Here is an 18,746-nt window from a genome sequence, read left to right as displayed (position 1 = left end):
AGATGTGTAATACATTACTTGAATTTTAATTTGCTTATTATTCTAGTAATGCCACTATTTGAATATTTATGGAACTGGAACTACTTTATGTTTCGGAGGGGAACATACCGGCCTCCTTCCCGCCAGGCTGTCCAGTGTCTGGTGGGGCTGCCGGTTTCAGTGTGTGTGGCCTGTGGGCAGCGTTAGTGCCTGCAGCTCCAGTGCCTGCAGCTTCCGCGACTCCTCCCCAATGACGCCTTCCCCCAGGGAGGTGTGGAACCTAGCAGAGCTGAGCTGGACCCGGGGCTCCTCCTGGCTCGGGAAGCCGCTTGGGGGCCAGGACGGGGAAGGGGTTCTGCTTTGGACAGGGTCTTGGAGCCCAGTGTGATCTGGGCTGTGGCTTCTGTGTCTGAAGTGAAACTTGAAACCGTGAGCTCTGGCTTGTTTTGTCTTTGGCTGGGAGACTGATTCAGGTTTGTGACCTTGGGCCAAGATTAGAGGGTTCCCACAGCTTTCCTCACCTCTTCCCCTCTGTCTGCCTGACAGTATCATGCCTGTGTTTCAGGGTCCTCACTCATCCCTCCTTGGGCTGGTTACGGTTTTCCAGGGGCAGGTCATGTGGCACTCTATCTCCTTTTATTGAATTTGTATGTATGTATGTATGTATGTATGTATGTATTTATTCATTAAATTAAAAACATCTTTTTTTTGGCCATGCCACGTGGCTTGTGGGATCTTAGTTTCCTGACCAGGGATTGAACACGTGCTCCCTGCTTGTAGAAGTGCGGAGTCCTAACCACTGACTGCCATGGAATTCCCTGAATTTGTATTTAAAAGGTGCTTTTTACCTGTCATCTCTGGATATGTTCACAACCACGTGTAGAAGTTACTTGGTTAAAGTAAACAAGGACAAGGAGAAAAATTAGCACACAGACTTTTTTTTTGGCTCATGCTACAAATAACGTCAGTGAAAACATAGCAATAAAAGAGCCGTGAACAGACTAAAGACAGTGAGGGCAGGCCCCCTTCGTTCCCTTGTTCTGCTTGACTCCGGCTGCCGGCCCTCGTGTGTGGTGTCGCAAAGCTCCGCTGGCTGGGCTCGCTTCCCGAGCTAGGCCCCCAAGGTCACTGTCGAAAGCCATCCACAGCATGAATCTTTTTCCCTTTTGTTTCCAGACCTTGTTTTGGTTCTTTTTCAAATCTTCCTCTTTTCTTTACTATGGTTTCCATTCCTCTTTTTATGTGTTTAATATTCTAGGCCTGTATTTCCGATATTGTCTTTTAGGTTCTGTTTTTTGTCCACAGTGCTTGGGCTTCTGATCCTTTTGTGGTGTCTGCAGACTCTCCCTCATGTGTGTGCTTTTCTTGTGTAATTTTACATTGACTGCCTTTTACTCCACCTGTTTTGAGGCAGCTGGTTACGATGCTTGTCCAGGACTCAGGGGACAGCCTGGAGCAGGCTTCCTGTGAGTCCCTCAGCCTGGGCTCATCCCCGTCAAGGTGGTGCACATAGCCCTGGGGCTTTGACTCCTCGTGAAACTTGAGGCTGTGAGAAGCAGAAATCAGTAGGGTTGCAGGGATAAGTGGACGAATCTGGTGTCCTCCTGAGAGCTCAGAACACCTCTCTTGATTGCTGACAGTTCATTTATGAAATAGAATAGTGGGAGGAAATAGAATAGCAGGGAGCCTTGTGTCTAAGACTTAGACAACAGAAAAACAGGCCTGATTCTGTGGGTTTGTGTAGGGCTCTGCAGCTGTGGTTGAGGGGCTGCAATCTTAAGACACAGAGGAATATTTACAAATGCTGCACGTTTACTAGTAAGGTCATAAAACAAGTCTCAAGAAATTTCAGAGAACCACTGGTGTACAGACTACATTTTTTGACCACAAGCAATAAAATTAAAAGTCAGATACAGAAGGATAAAGGTATGATGTGAATTTTTAGTTTGAAAATATATGGATTTCTAAATAACACATGAATCAAAGAAGAAATCCCAATAGAAATTTTATAATAAAAATTTAAAGGTAAACATGAACAGTAACAAAATTATTATGTATCAGAACTCTCAAGATGCAGCTAGTAGTGTACTTACAGGGAAATTTAAAACCTTAAGCAGGAGTTGTGAAACTATGGCCCGCGGGCCCAAGCTGGCCTTGGCCTGTTTTTGTATGGCCTTGGAGCCAAGAATGGTTTCTCCTTTTTTCAACATTGTTTTAAAAAAAAGAAAAGGGAAGCAGCCAGTGGTCTGCAAAGCCTGAATGCTTGGGCTCTGGCCCTTTGTAGAAACTGCTGCTGACCCTTCCTCCCCTGCCGCCCCAGAATATTGTAAGAGAAGAAAGGCTCAAACTGCCAAGGAAGGAGTGAGGGAAGAGGTGGGGAGACAGTGAGGGGAGCATGAGAAATGAGTGAGGGAGAAGACACAGGTCTACAAGGATCAACAGCCAAAAGGCCTACCAAAGAGAGAGACTGAGAGACTTCCGGCTTATTGACAGAGCAGGAGGGGACGCATATAAATAATAGTAAGACCACCCGGATGGGGGCTGTGAGACAGGTCCTGTGCAGAATAAAAGCCACATGTCCAGAATATCTTTTGCTGATAACTTTGATAGCTCAGACAAAATAGACAGTCCTAGAAAAATATAACTTACCAAAATTGACCCCGGTAGAGGTAGAAAGGTAACTTATCTGTGCTTTGGTATCCTTCTTGATGAATTGGGATAATAACTACCTATCTATGAGGTTTTAAAAATAGGTCTGTTGAGATATAATTTATATTCCGTATGGTTCACGTATTTAAAGTGTACAAATCAATGGCTTTTATTCACAGAGTTGTGCAACCATCACCACAATCGATTCTAGAACATTTCATTACCCCAAAAGGAACCCCATGCCCCTCAGCTGTCACCTGAAACCTCCATCCTCCTCAGTGCTGCACAACTACTAATCTACCTTCTATCACTATGGATTTGCCTATTCTAGTTGTTTCTGATAAATAGAATCATATAGCATGTGGTCCTTTGTGACTGGCTTCTCTCACTTGGCATGATGTTTTCAAGGTTCATCCATGTTGTAAGCAAGCGCGTGTCAGTATTTCATTTCATTTTTTGGCCGAAGAATACTCCACAGTATGGTTTGCTAGGGCTGCCATAACAAAGTACCCAGACTGAGTGGCTTAAACAACAGAAATTTATCCTCACAGTTTTGGAGGCTGGATGTCCTGAGATCAAGGTGCTGGCAGGATTGTTTCTTTCAAGGCCTTTCTCCTTGACTTGCAGATGGCCACCTTCCTGCTGTGTCTTCGCGTGGTCCTACCTTTGGTCTGTGTCTGTGTCCTGAGCGCCTCTTCTTATAAGGACAGCAGCCCTGTTGGATTTGGGCTCACCCGGGTAGTCTTATTTTACCTTAATTACCTCTTTAAAAGCCCCATCTCCAGATACAGTCCCATTATGAGGTATTAGGACTTGGGACTAAAACATGTGAATTTGGGGTACACAATTCGGCTCATAAGGACCGACCACATTTTGTTTATCCATGTGTCAGCTAATGGAGATTTGGCTGCTGTGAGTATGCTGCTGCTTTACGTTCCTGCTGGCAGGGCATGGGTTCCAGTCAGCACCTGTCATTTTCCATTTTTTAAAAAATTATAACCAACCTAGTGGGTATCTGATTATAGCTTTGATTTGCATTTCCCTAATGACTAATAATGTTGAGCATCTTTTCATATACTTGTTGGCCATTTGTGTATCTCTGGAGAAATGTCTGTTGAAGTCCTTTGCCCATTTTTAAATTGGGTTGTTTGTCTTTTTGTTGTTGGGCTGTATGAGCTCTTTGTATATTCTGGATTCTAGACCCTTATCAGGTAGACAGTTTGCAAATATTTTCACCAATTCTGTGGTTGTGTATTTTTCTTGATCTTATATTGTGTCATTTTTGATGTAAAAATTTCACTTTTTTTTTTGGCCGCACTGCGAGGTTTGCAGGATCTTAGCTCCCTGACCAGGGATTAAACCCCTGCCCTCGGCAGTGAAGGTGCGGAAGTTCAACCACTGGACACCAGGGAATTCCCTCACCATTGTTTTTTTTTTTGGTCGCACCACAAGGCATGTGGGATCTTAGTTCCCCGACCAGGGATCAAACCTGCGCCCGCTGCATTGGAAGCGTGGCGTCTTAACCACTGGACTGCCAAAGAAATCCCCCTTACCATTGTTTTAATTCTTTCATATGAGTTCTTTTTACATGTGCAGTGTTTGGGTGTGAATGTGTATTTGTATATGTACATATACACACACGCACGTGTATGGGTTTTTAAAGGGTATCTTTAATTTTTTTGTTTTTAAATATTTGATACTTCTTTAATTAGAATTGAGATTGTTTATGAAAGAATTTGTAGTTTGATGAAAGAAGTATTATGCATTTCTAAGTGGTATGTGTTTAGAATTTATACTTAACACATGTATAGAAGCCATGCAAATTACAAAACATCCTGTATAATATGGCTTTACCTATGTTATATTTAAGATTTGAAATTCATAGTTTGGGTCAAAACTAAGATTGTGACATTTATGAATATAAAGTGATTTGGTTGTGTGTTATATACAGTGTGCTCAGAAAGTAATGTCTGTCCACATAGTTCATTATTTTAGACATGTTGATAATATTTATGCTATTTTAATGGAAAATCTTTTTCTGGATTTATTAATGAGAAACCTTGCTACCTGGGAAAACCCTTTGCCTACTAAAGTAATTTATTTCTATACCTCCCTAATTTTATCATCTGTTTCCTGCTAGCAGCAGGCCCATTTGGTGTTTAAAGTCCAGTGCAGGTTGGCCGACTTGACTGGGGAGTTACTTACACAGGAAAGACAGCTAGAGGGTCCATTTCACTTGAATTTCACATCTGCTCATGAAAGTAGCGTGTTAGCAGGTCTCCTGGTGACACATCTGGGTGGGCATGTGGCCCCAGGATCAGGTTGGTATAGTGTGCTTGGGGTGAGGTAGCCGTGCCCTCTCCGTGCTGCCCCACGCCCCCTGCCCCCATGGGTGAGGCTGCCTGGTGCACAGTGGCTCTCGCTGCCAAAGGAACCCCCTGGGCGCTTCCCTACCTGGCCCCCACCGTGAAAGCCGTGGGGCTGCTGCTCTGCCTTACACGCTGGTGGGGCCCTGGTCCCAGGCTTCAGGAAGTGAGGCTGCAGGAGCGCCCTGGGGAGCAGCCCAGCGGTCACTCCAGGAGAAGACGCACCGGCCTGATTTCTTGCGTGGCAGGCCAGCCCCTGCTGCAGGGTTCTCTGCTTGCCCTGTGCTTGGGTGCTGTGGGAGTCGAAGTGTAGCCCTGAGGTGGGTCCAGATCTTTGTGGGGGTGCAGCGGGCAGCAGGGAGGTGCTTGGGGGCTGAAGAAGTGAGGATGGAGCTCTGCCTGGGCTGTGTCATCGGGAGAGGCCCGTGGTGGTGGTGGGGACCTGCCATTTTCTGGACAAAGGGAGGATGAGGCCACACTCTGCCCCTACCTGGTGGGACCTCTCCCTGCTGTGCAGGCATAGCTATGCCTGAGGGTCTGCGTCACCCTGGGAGGTCAGTGTGGGAGGTCACTGGGGCAGGTCAGGCAGCTTGGCTGTGAAAGATCCTCGGCCTGTGGTTAGAAGTCTGCCATCCACACTCCCCTGTCCCAGCTGTCCAAGGCGGTGACCTGGGTGGTGAGATTAGAGAAGAAAACTTCAGAGAACTTGGCCCCAGCCAGGCGTGGGCGTGTCATCAATCAAATACGAGTGGCCTGTTGTCTAACATTCACCCTTCTTCCTCGTCCTGGCCATCTGACCTTGGGCCGCACGTCTGGTCCAGTGACTCTCAGCTCGGTGAGGTGGGTTCTCCTGCAGCATGGTCCTCCAAGCCTGCCAGTCCTGACATTTGTGCCATGGACACTCTTGGGGCCAGTGGAGGTCTGGGCACTGCTGCAGGGAATCCAAGGCTGTGAGTCAGTGGCAGAACTGGTCCCTGACTTCCTGGTTAAGCCTCTAATTCTCCGGAGCGCTTGTTTTTGCTTCTTTCAAGTTGTTGTACTTGGGCCACTCTGTCATCAGCTGTGGCCGTTTCCTGCGCCAGCGGCACAGCCGAGCTCCCCTCCCCCGTCCCGCCCCCTCACGTGGCCTTGGCCTTGGACAAAGAGACAGGACGGACAGGCACTGGTCCCCTGGTGCTGTGTCCTAGGCGGAGCGCAGAGGGATGGAAAGAGCCTTTGTTATCTCTCCCTGAGGAGGGTCGTTCAGAGATCATGAGAGTTTAATTTGACAAGAACCATTACCTAGGTGGCTTGACAAGAAAGTTCTGACAGAGGACGTAGACTAAGGCTGGGCAGGCCCCTTGGGGAGCCAGCACCCAGTGTGACAGCTGAGAACCAGGAGATGCTCCGGCTTTGCCGGGACTGAGAAAGTGGGAAACATTTGTGTCAGCCGAGGGCGGGGCCTCCTCCTGGGGGTTCAGGCTGCCCCCATGGGAGTTCACATCTCACCTCAGTTCTGCGGTGGTGGGAGAGCTTTGTCCCCTAGTCCTGGCCCCTGGGACACACGGTGGGCACCTGGACCAGGTGTGGGCGACATCAGTGGGATGGATTCGTGCCTGTGTTTTCCCAGTGACAGCTTCCCCTGGGTTCACTTGGCGTCCTCTAGTTCGAATTTAATAAACCACAGCCGGGTGAGGAGAGAGCCCCTGTTCGATGGCATCGCTCCAGGCGCTGTGGGGCTGCTCGTCACCGCTGCTGATGAGGTGACAGCTGCTCATGCATAGCCCTGACTCAGCGGGAAGTGTGTGCTGCGGCCGCAGGCTCTTCAGGGCGGGTGGCCCCGGGTTGGGTCCAGTGGGGATGAGGCTCGGGGGCCGCCCGCTCCCTTCTCCTGGGAGGCTCTTCCTCCTCGCAGATTGGGGGAGGCCTGTCGGGGACTTAGAAGGAGTAGAATGTTTTGATCTTAGAGAAACTGAAAATTTGGGTTTTCAGAGTTGAAAAAATTAAAAGGGAGTCTGTCAGTAGAAGGTTGTATTTTTCTGAGGATTATTTCTAAGCAGTTTTATTTGACTTTTAGTGCAGTGGGGTGATGTTGTGATGTTCAGCTTAGGAACTGTTTGCCAGCCGAGAGCTAGATTAAGGCACTTGGTTCCCACCGTGGCCAAGGAATCAGTTACCTGCGGAGGTTTCTAAACATCCAGGCAGCCACCCCAGGCCTGGGGGCCCTCCTTAGTAGATCTTCTCAGCAGGCAGTCTCGCCTTGTGCTGCGGCTCTTCTGCTCCTTCAGAGTGGCTGGGACGTGGGGGCAGGTCGCCCGGATGGAGAGTAGCTGCTTGCTTTCACATGCTCCCTCTTTGGGAGGCTTGTTAACGTAGTTGGAGAAGTGAGGATTGGACCTTAATCTCTTTGTGACTTCCCAGTAGCCCAGGGGCTGGTGGTGAGAGAACCAGACCGCGGTCCCACCTGTCCCTGTCCTTGTATCGTCCACAGTGTCCAGGCACTCACCTTACTCCCAGACCAAATGCGTGGTCACAGTTTCTTTAGGCGATAGGTGGGCGGGGGAAGGGGGAAAGAGGTTTTCCTCCAAAAGTTTTAGACTCTGTTGTTCGTATACATAAAATTTGGAGAAGCTGAAAGATTACTGATGGTAAGTATATTTCAAAGGGGGTAGAGAGGGCTTCCCTGGTGGCGCAGTGACTGAGAGTCTGCCTGCCGATGCAGGGGACGCGGGTTCGTGCCCCGGTCCGGGAGGATCCCACGTGCCGCGGAGCGGCTGGGCCCGTGAGCCGTGGCCGCTGGGCCTGCTCATCCGGAGCCTGTGCTCCGCAACGGGAGAGGCCACAGCGGTGAGAGGCCCGCGTACCACAAAAAAAAAAAAGGGGGGGGGGTAGAGAGGTATCTATTATCCTTCAGTTATAAAGAAGATTATGCTTATGTGAAACATTAGGGAAATGTTTCCAGGAGGGATGGCTTACGCAGTTTAAAAAATTGCAAGGGATGTGTGTCGTTGGAGAAAGAAGGAGAAACACTCTGATTCACTCAGAACATTTTTACCTGCTGTGTGCAAGGCAGTGTGCTAGATGGTGTGGGTGGGAGGCCGCTCTGGGGGCTGTGCTCCAACTCCTCTCCACATGCTGGCACTCTGATGCCTGCCTGGACCACCTTGACGGGAGGAAGGGCGTGGTTCGGGGCGGGGGACCCTCACTCAAGGGGAGGTGTGGTCCTCAAGCCTTTCAAATGCCGGTTCACAGTCAGGGACAGGTCAGTGAGCTAACATAGCACCATCAGGATTAAACAGAGAAATGTCTCTGTCATGTACACATCACAGTTTTCAATGCTGGAAATGTTCCTTGAGTCTGTTCTTAGGAGCATCTTTTTTTTTTTGGGGGGGCAGTACGCGGGCCTCTCACCGTTGTGGCCTCTCCCGTTGCGGAGCACAGGCTCTGGACGTGCAGGCTCAGCGGCCATGGCTCACAGGCCCAGCCGCTCCATGGCATGTGGGATCTTCCCGGACCGGGGCACGAACCCGTGTCCCCTGCATCGGCAGGCGGACTCTCAACCACTGCGCCCCCAGGGAAGCCCCTTAGGAGCATCTTAAATGAAGTGAATGCTGCACGGTGTCCTTCCTTTTCCCGTGGAGTCTTCTTCATGGGCTCGTTTCTTGGAGAGAAAGACGAGGAACCTTCCATGTGCCTTTTAACTTCACTTGCTCTTCCAGGTCTCTGTGAAGGGGTCCAGCATCTTGATTTCATGGAAAGTGCAGTTTGTCCTCAGAATATAAAACCTATTATGTCCTATGCCGATGTCTACCCGGGACATTGTCCTCACTGCTGTTGTCCACCTGTCTTTGCTCACCTTCTGCGGTGGGTACACTTCCTGTCCTTCTTCAGTAGTTCTTTGAGCACCCGAGTGTGCTGATGGGGCAGATGGCCCTGTGAGTGCTCCCTGATGGAGGTCCAGCTATCGGTTCCTGTTCTGGCCTGCTTGGAACCAGCTGGCCCCCGGGGGGTGGCTGTGGGGAAGCCCTGTCGATTTGTCCTGTTGTCTGTTTATTACTCAGTGGGTGGTGGTGGCAGAGGGTGCAGGTTGTCCTGTTTCTGGGCCTGGGGGTAGGGAAATCGGGGACCCCATGATTTCCGTTTCCTCCTTGGAGGCCTCTCGTCCCTCCTGAAGGCTCAGTTGCTCAGTCTCTCATATTTGCCTCATGTTCAGCGTCATCTTCATAGCACATGGAAATTGTGTTTCATGTCACGGGACCGGCAGCTCATTTCCCCTGCGCCAGAGAACTAGTACTGTAGGGGTCATCTCTTTACTCACAGCCGGCCTCACCACGGTCAGAAGTGCCAGCCAGCACTGAGTTGTCTCACGGTGTACAGACCCATCATGCCACTCCTTGGGATGACCACACGTCAGCCGTCCAGGGGGCGAGGCATGGTGGGGACGTGGGCACAGACCTGGACCAGGAGGAGGTCAACTGCCAGGCCACACTGGTTGGCTGGAAAGTCAACCCCTGACCTCAGTCATGACAAGTTAAAGATCTTAACCCCCTGAAGTCCTGGGGTGGGGCCTCCGCAGTAGCACCCTGGGGGGACCGGGCTCTGGAGGGAGCCACCGCTGTCCTCTTGGATGGTTATTGTACCCAAGAGAGGAGGTGCTTTTGCTTATGTTCTATCTTAACATGTTGGTGTATTTTAATTGATTTTTTTTAAAAAAAGATGTGAGATTGTCTCTTAAAATAGGAAAGATACTTGTTCAGGTTATTTTACAGTACAGTCCAAAAAGTGACATGTAAAAATTAATTATTTAAAGAAAAGCACTCTCCTGACTGAGGTCTTTATTTAAAGTTTTGGACACCTGGGATCGCGTGAAGTGTGTGTTTTCGGCATTGTGTCCCACGAAGAAGGTCGAGTAAACTGGCTGAGCACCTTGAGCCCAAGGTTACTCGAAGGGTTACTTGGAACCAGCTGGTTTAGAACACCAGGTATTTATTATAAACAGTCTAACCAGGAGTCCCGTGGAAAGTGTACCTGCTCGTCCAGCCTCGTGGAAACTCACCACGGCAGTCACAGTGGCATTTCCTGTATTGGGCACTTGCTTTGACTTTCAGTACCTTCCTTAAACCTCTTTGGAGCCCAGGGAGCTGAAGGGGAGGAAAGACGTGCCCGATCTCACCTGGGTGGATGCTGTGGTAGCAGCAACAAGGAATCCATGGCCTCAGAGGTTGTCAGCCATCCGGCTTTATTGGCATTCTGTCATGGCCACCCCCAAGGGTGAGGGGTGGGGACCACTGTGGGCTGGGTGGGGTACCCGCTTGGGGTGGGGTGGGCTGCTGTGGGCTGGAGGAGGACCCCTGTGTGTGTGGTGGGGGGCTTACCTTCTGTCTTTCTGTCACCTCAACTGGTGTCAGATCTTTTGTTTTTTAAATTTTTTTCTTTTTTTAAAAAAATTTATTTTTTTGGTTGCATTGGGTCTTTGTTGCTGCGCGTGGGCTTTCTCTAGCTGCGGCAAGTGGGGGCTACTCTTGGTTGCGGTGCACAGGCTTCTCACTGTGGTGGCTTCTCTTGTTGTGGAACACGGGCCCTAGAGCGCATGGGCTTCAGTAGTTGTGTCACGCGGGCTCTAGAGCACAGGCTCGGTAGTTGTGTCGCGCGGGCTTAGTTGCTCTGCGGCATGTGGGATCTTCCCAGACCAGGGCTTGAACCTGTGTCCCCTGCATTGGCAGGCAGGTTCGTAACCACTGCGCCGCCAGGGAAGTCCTTTTTTTTTTGGTAGTTCATATTTATTTTTTTATTGAAGTATAGTTGATTTACACTGTTGTATTAATTTCTGCTGTGTAGCAAAGTGATTTGCTTATACATGTACATACATTCTTTTTTTTTAGTATTCTTTCCCGTTATGGTTTATCATAGGATATTGACTATAGTTCCCTGTGCTATACAGTAGGACCTTGTTTATCCATTCTGTGTATAATAGCTTACATCTGCTAACCGCAACCTCCTACTCCATCCCTCCCCCAACCCCCTCTCCCAACCCCCTCTCCCCTGGTAACGCCAAGTCTGCTCTCTGTGTTTGTGAATCTGTTTCTGTTTTGTAGATAGGTTCGTTTGTGTCATCTTTTAGATTCCACATATAAGTGATGTCATGCTAATTTTCTCTGTATCATTCCAGTTTTAGTATGTATACTGCTGAAGTGAGCACACAGGTCGTTTTAATGTTTACTCTTCTTTGATTTGTCCTCCTCTCTTCTCTGATCCATGTTCCACGTAGGAATGGTTTCTAAATGGAGTAAATGTGTTTGATGTTGAGAAGGATCAGTGCCCCCTGAATAGTGGAAAAGTGTGGAACCATATTTTAAAGTGTTGTATTGTCTTTTTTAATGATCGTGAGGATCATGTGTGTTCATTATGGACACTTGGGACAGTGACATAAAGAAGCAGCTAAGGAAACCTGGACTCTTGCTGCCTGGAGATCAGCCCTGTTGATGTTGTGGCAGATGGGGGTCGTGAGCATGAGTGATCTGGGGCTCTCTCAGTGTGATGCATGGGCTGGCTATGCAGTCCAAGTCCTGGGCTGTCCCTCTCTGCCTCAGTTCCCCACCTCTCAAGGTTAGTTGGACAAGGACCTGGCCCAGAGTGAGTACTGATTGTCACTGGTTTCAGCACACGAGCCATTGACTAAGTATAGTGTACTTGGGGGTTCTGAGTGTCCTCCTGTCATTTAATATTATTTTGGGTGGCAGTTTGAGTTGCATTGAATGGTTCTGTTGTATTTAATCACCTCCCATTCCCCCTCCCCGTTATAGCAGGGCTTTATTTCTGCTGTTTCAAACCATGGTCGCAGCAGTGCGGCTCTCGTGACAACTTGGGGGCGCTCCCCGGGAGGCCCAGGCACACAGGATCAGGCCCGTCTGACTGCAGAGCTGCCCTCACCACTTTGTTACTTGCTCCTCCTGAGTCCATGGTGAGTGGCTTGAGCATAGACCAGTGCCTGCACTGTCTCCTCAGGACAGGTGTCTGGCAATGGACTTGTTAGTTCAGGGTCAGCTTGTAGGCGTTCTGCCCACAGCCCTGTGGGTGGGTTAAGGTGGATCATGGCCACATGGCCTGCTGCATCAACATGCATGTCTGGGGATTTCGTTGAAAGTCAGGTTCTGTCCGTGTGATCTTCAGAAATGGCTCTCTTGTCCTCATTTTCAACATTCACATTTTTTCAACTTTCTTCATCCGCTGTTTCTCCTCTTTTTAGGTTGGGATGTTCGTATGATATATGTGAACTCCTTACATGTATTTGCCATCCCATCTTTACCCATTATACCACATTTACGTCGTTTGTTATTTGCTTTAAAAGTTTAAGTGTATTGATCTACTGAGGTTTGAGATGCTTTATGCAGGAATATTTGCTAATCACTTCCTTTGAGCAGGTGATGTGGCAGGAACTGCCCTGTACACCGAGGGGATAGGGCACAATCAGATGGAAGAGTAGGTGCTTCTTGTTTGCCTCAGTATTGCTTTGTGATTGTGTTAAGCATTTCAGAAGGTCCTGCCCTCAGGCAAGACTTTTCCGGCTAAAACAGTAACTTCCTTCTGTCTTGCCTTGTGTTTCTCTTGTGAGGAGAGTCCTTATCTTGGCTAAATATGCATCACAGTAATGGCTGTACCCACTTAGCCTGGACTGTGGGCTTCACTGTGGGGGGAACTTGTGTTTTCACAGCACCTGGTGAGAGAGCGTCTGTTCCTGGCTTCTCGACAGCTGAGCCTTGGCTCTGAGCTACAGCACTGTGGGCAGTGGTGGCGGGGGTCTTGTTCATAGGGAGGATGCGTGGGAGGGCTCTTGGACCAGCACAGCCATGTGACTTTCTGTGGAAAGGGAGAGGGCTTCATGGATGCTCCCACTGTGGCAGGTGAGTGTGCTTCAGGCACCTGGGGGAGAGTGTAACCAGGGGCCCACCCCAAACCGCACAGGATGCTGCTAAGATCCCGTTCCGTTATGTGCTGTGGAGACGAGCCCTGGCTGGGGTCTCCCAGTGTCTGTGGGGCGGGGGTCCTTCACCCTCCAAGGAAGGCCAGCATGCAAGTCTGAGTGGTTGGTGCTGTGGCTGGCAGTGCTGCCCACAGGTCAGCTAAGGGCCTTTGGGAGTTTTTCAGATGTCCTGTGGGAACCGAAAACTACATGTCTGTGGAACCAGATTTTCTGTCCGTCATTTCCTCTCCCCCAGCAAATTCAACATATTTTTTTCTGAGCAAGTTGGACTGCATTCTTTAGGAAGGTATGATGGCTGTTTGTACTGGTGGATGAAGTAGAAGTTCTGCGGTGATGGCCACACCTGCTCCCGGGAAACTGGTACTTTCCTGGGCTCAGACTCTGGGCAGGCAGGTTCGTGGTCTGAGTGTTGGCTCCCCAGACAGCGCCATCATGTGGCCAGGCTCAGAGGCATCTCGGGAGACTCAGCCAAGTGTATCCCGGGAGATGTTATTCTAGGGCGTGTTGGGAGATTTGGCCCAGTGCATCCTGGGAGATATCATTCTAGTGCATCTCAGGAGACATGGCCCAGTGATCCTGGGAGACTTGGCCCCATGCAGTGATATTCCTTATGTGATGAGTTTGTTTTTAAATTAGTATAATTCATTACTTATCAAAACACATAGCTTCTGTGCTGGCTGTATGATGATTTTTTTGTGGATGCTGAAAAGTACACTGGGTTCCTCCTGACCTCTGGAGATGTGCATTTGTAAGCCTTGCAAGTGGGGACTTGGTGCTCTGAGGGTTAAGTCGATTCTCTCACCTGGAGGCTGCTTTGTCCTTAGGCGATTGGTGTTAGACAAATGACATGCTGTCTAGAGAGAAGGGTATTTAAATTACATTGCTGGACTCTGGGTTGCCAAAAGGAAGCCCTCTGGGGAATCTTATATATTTGACATGTATTTGCAGTGTGTAATTGGAACCGTGAGAAAGGTCTTTGTTCAGTGCTATTGAAGAGTTTTCTGTATTTTAAACCTGTTGGATCTGGAAAGAGTTGTTAGTTTTTGAATTCTTTTCTCTGATAATGACTTCTTATAAAAGTTTAGGGCAAAGACTATTTCTACGTCATATACCACCTTCTCCCCCAAAGCTCTGTGATCGCTCAGTACCCTGCATGGACTGGGGCTGGTCTGTCTCTTGTCTTCCTGTCCCTGGATATCAGAGCTGGAAGCCCAGAGCATACTTTCGCACAGAAGAGGCTGGTGAAGGCCTGAGAGGTCGGGAGCAGCCATGGGCCTTTCCCAGGAGCAGCAGAAGCAGGCCCGACCCCGTCCTTCTACCCCTGGGGCACGGTACTTACTACCACCTTGGGATGAATTGGAGCCGAGAGCCCCACTTCCCAGTTTTCTTGTTGAAGAAATCCATCATCTTGCTTTCTCTCCTTCTGAGCTGTTTTACTTTATGAAAATCAAATTCCTTTCCAGTGACTGTGAGGCAGGTGTCCCACCGTTGCTGTCAGTGGCTGCATAGTCCCCTCTCTCAGACCCCAGTCCAGCAGCGAGGCCTGTGTTCGTTCCTGGCAGCACTTCTTCACCTGCACTTGGATCTCAGCACTAATGTTTGTGGCAGGTGTTATAAATGGGTCACTGGAGCTTTCGAGAGAAAGATTTTGAAACTGCCCGTGCCAAGGACTGGGGTGGGACTTGCCAGGGAGGCTTTGCCAGGCAGCTACAGCAGCATGGCCACATGGGTGGGCAGGGCTGGCAGTGAGACCCTGAGGCCCAGGCGGGCTTGGGTCTCTACTTCTCTGACCTAGCTCTGTGGGAGGCTGCAGGAGGACACAGGGAAGTCCAGCGCCTTCATGTCGTTGGAGGGCCAGGCAGCTACCCAAGGACATCACATGCATATGTATGGGTGCCAGGGACCAAAGTTGGGGTTTGTGGGGGTCACCTCGCCACACAGAACTCAGAGCCCACGTTTCTCACCGATCTTTTCTCTCTCAAGTAGGGTTGAGCCCGAGTGCAGCATACGGCTCCCACTGCCCTCTCACAAACTGACCTTCTTCCATTCCTTGAGACAGAGAAGTGGATGGGCCAGAGAGCAGAGCCAAGGAGTCTGTGGAGCGAGTGAAGACTGGCACCTGGAGCCACACATGGGTGGTGGGTGCGCAGGTCCTGACCCTTGAGACAGAGCAGTGGGCCAGATGAGCCTATGGTTGGACCTCCTAGTCTCCCGATTTTCCCACCAATAAATGCCAGTCAGCCATGCGGGGGTCTCTGTTGTGCTGAGGCAGACGTCTATTAGTGGGTACAGATGACAGTGCGTGTCCTTTTCCTCGTGACTGGTCAGCCTCACGAGCCATCTCACAATTACTTGGGGTCAGGCTCCCCCAGCCAGAGGCAAGCAGGTTGAGGGTGGGCCCATGTCCCTGTGGAGGTGGACTTCTCCCTGGGGGCCCTGAGCATTTCTCAGTGTAGTAGTTGGGTGCGACGTCCACCTGAAGTAGAAGTGGACAGTACTGACCGCTGTCATTCATAGTTGTCTATTTTGAAATTGATTTTGTCCAATGGACGGATAAATTGGGACTCAGCAGTTAGCATCCAGATTTCCCTCAGGCTATAGAGTTGCTGAACAATCTTCCCCAGAAGTGTCTGGGCAGCTGGGTAAAGTGGCGGTTTTAGAGAATCTGGGGCGGCAGTGACAGCGAGTTTATGCGATGCTTCCCCTCAAGGTGCCACAGCCTGTTAGTTTTGACATGCGTTGGGCCATGAATGGGCTACGCTCTTAACACAGAGAGTGAATATGAACAACACTAGGAAACTAGGAGTAATTCCAGGTAAACTAGAACTTTTCCAGGTAAGACAAATGAAGACCAATTTGAAGCATTACAGATTTGGTTTAGTTCAAGTTTGGATAATAATTTTTAAATCGCTAATTAGATTTAACTACTTTATCTGAAACAGTTGTGGTAGTGTCCTCTGGTTTGGTTTGGCATTTATACATGCTCCGTGAGTCTTTTTATTTTTTATTTTATTTTATTGAAGTATAGTTGATTTACAATGTCATGTTAGTTTCAGGTGTACAGCCCAGTGATTCAGAAATATATATATATATATATATATATATGTATATAATATATACATTCTTTTTCAGATTCTTTTCCCCTAAAAGTTATTATAAAATATTGAGTATAGTTCCCTGTGCTATACGGTAGATAACTTTGTTGGTTATCTGTTTTATATAAAGTAGTGTGTATATGTTAATCCCAAGCTCCTAATTTGTCCCTCCCCCCTTTCCCCTTTGGTAGCCATAAGTTTGTGTTCTATGTCCGTGGGTCTATTTCTGTTTTGTAAATAAGTTCATTTGTACTATTTTTCAGATTCCACATGTAAGTGATATCATATATTTGTCTTTCTATGTCTGACTTACTTCACTTTATATGGTCATCTCTAGGTCCATCCATGTTGCTGCCGGTGGCATTATTGCATTCTTTTTTATGACTGAGTAATATTCCATTGTGTATATGTACACTACCTCTTCTTTATTCATTCCTCTGTTGTTGGACATTAAGATGGCTTCTGTGCCTTGGCTGTTATAAATAGTGCTTCAGTGAACATTGGGTATACATGCTCTGTGAGTCTTAACTGTATGCTTCAGTTTTAGGAGGTAGACAAAGAGGGACAGGTACTCTTTCAGAAAGCTGAGCTTAGTTCCTGGTGTGCTGACTGGCGGAGGCAGACCCTTGTTAGCTTCAGTGGCTCCTGCTCAGGGAAGTTTGCCTGGTGCTCCCAGGGTGTGATGCCAGGCAGAGAGGGCTCCGGGGGCTTTGCAGGTGGGAGGGGTGGCATGCACCTGGTTGTGGCCAAGACAGATGCGAGGCCAGTGGGGAATTGGTGTAGTGGCCCTGGGGCACTCACGAGAGGGAGCCATGGACAGCTTGGGCTCTGCTGTGCTGAGGTGAGTCACTAGGCTGACCAGAGGCTGAGGCTGGTAGTGGTCCAGCAGTGATGGAGGGGCTGGGCAGGGAGATGCTGGACCAGAGTGAAGGGGTCCTCTGCAGAGGTGTGGCTGCTATGGGTGGGGTAGGCCTTGACTGGACACAGGGAAGCAAGGAGGGGCAGCCCTGGGATGACCACTGTGCCCTGAACTGTGCCCCAGAGGGGCATGGGCCACTGGCTGACATGGGATGTGTGGGTGAGATGGGCTTTGTTTCAGACGTTGTGGAATTTGAGGGGCCTTTGCATATCCCGTGTGGGGTGTTGTACTGCCATTGGGTTGAAGACATGAGAACTTGGCAAGAGAGTGGCTCCATGTTTAGAGTCCTCAGCCTGCACAGAGGAGGAATAAGGCCAGCTCCAGGCGTGAGTGACCTTGGTGTCCACAGCGTGGGTGCCCGGCCAGAACTTTGAGTGCAGGTGCCCTTGCGGTGCTGCTAACATTGAGGAAACATGTTCTTGAGGTCCTCAGTCCTGGTTGAGATGCATATAACTGATAACACAATGTCTGAGATTTTTATTTTGGAGTACATTTATTTTGTGTAATTTCAAGTAAATTTATGTGAACATTTACAAATCTTATTAAAAGTAATCATCATATGTATACAAAATAAATGGTACAGAATCAAATCTATTTTTTGTTGCTCTCTATGGAGAATCAAAAGTCTTTAGATGCAAAAGGCAGAGGGGACATTTGTATATAATATTCATAGTTCTGCCATTGTTTCTTTTGATTCTTTGCCTAAGACTGTTTCTAGGTACATTTCTTTGGAAGATAATTTCTGTGATGATAGTTGCATGTGCAAATAATTGGTGCTTCATTTTTCTTAAATCCGTACCTTGAGTGTCTTTTCTCAGACTGCAGATTACAGCAGAGAGAGAAGATAGAGAAGAGAGAATTGAGGTGCCCAGACCCAGGGGAGATCCCAGTCCAGATGTGCCTGAGAGGGTGGGGCTGCTGCAGGGAGGGCTGGGCCCCTCTGGCTGTGCCTTTGGTCACTTGGTGCATTTTGTGACCCTGTCCGTCTCACCGCTGGCTCTCTGGCTCTTTCTTTGTTCGCTTTGTTCAGTGGTTGATCTCCCCTGCTGTCTTATGCATCGACCTTCACACGCTCACACCAGTTCATGCACGTGAGAATCGTGCATGAGTTGTCTGGGCACCACCTGCCCCACATGGGACGCTGCCATGTTCCAGTTCTACCCTGGACATCTCTCGCTGTGTCTGCAACATGTGGCCTGAGGGGTGGTGCTGCTGAGACAGGGAGACTCTGGCCGTGTGCACAGATAGAAGAATGTGCTCCCACCCCTGGCCTCCCGGGGGGCGTGGGCTCTGTACCTGTCCATCCACTGTTGTGCTCGGTGGCCCAGTGTTGGATGGTGATCCACGGAAGCGGTTCTGCCCTGGTGCCCGGGAGCTGGCATGTGCGGCCACGCCATCTTCTCAGAACAGATACTCATTTTCACTTTATTTTTATTTATTTATTTTTTATTTTTGTGGTATGCGGGCCACTCACTGTTGTGGCCTCTCCCGTTGCGGAGCACAGGCTCCGTACGCGCAGGCTCAGCGGCCATGGCTCACGGGCCCAGCCGCTCCGCGGCATGTGGGATCTTCCCGGACCGGGGCACGAACCCGTGTCCCCTGCATCGGCAGGCGGACTCTCAACCACTGTACCACCAGGGAAGCCTTCATTTTCACTTTTAATACTTCTCTAAACACTGTGGGAGCTGTTTAGTGTGCTTTATGGCAGCATCGTTGTCTGTTTTGAATCAGTAGATTGAACTGATGTTCAGTCTTCAGCATGTTCTTTCAGAGAATTT

General features: G+C 49.2%; 1 protein-coding gene across 1 annotated transcript in view; it reads left to right on the top strand.

The window, feature by feature from the left end:
- TBCD (tubulin folding cofactor D) overlaps positions 1 to 18,746 on the top strand; it is a 177,067-nt gene that overhangs the window by 80,719 nt on the left and 77,602 nt on the right. The gene's annotated exons all lie outside the window — the stretch shown is intronic.

The sequence above is a fragment of the Pseudorca crassidens genome, chromosome 19, assembly GCF_039906515.1.
Source record: "Pseudorca crassidens isolate mPseCra1 chromosome 19, mPseCra1.hap1, whole genome shotgun sequence".
Taxonomy (NCBI): domain Eukaryota; kingdom Metazoa; phylum Chordata; class Mammalia; order Artiodactyla; family Delphinidae; genus Pseudorca; species Pseudorca crassidens.
The sequence above is the reverse complement of the archived record's forward strand: the minus strand, read 5'-3'. Positions and strand labels throughout refer to the sequence as shown.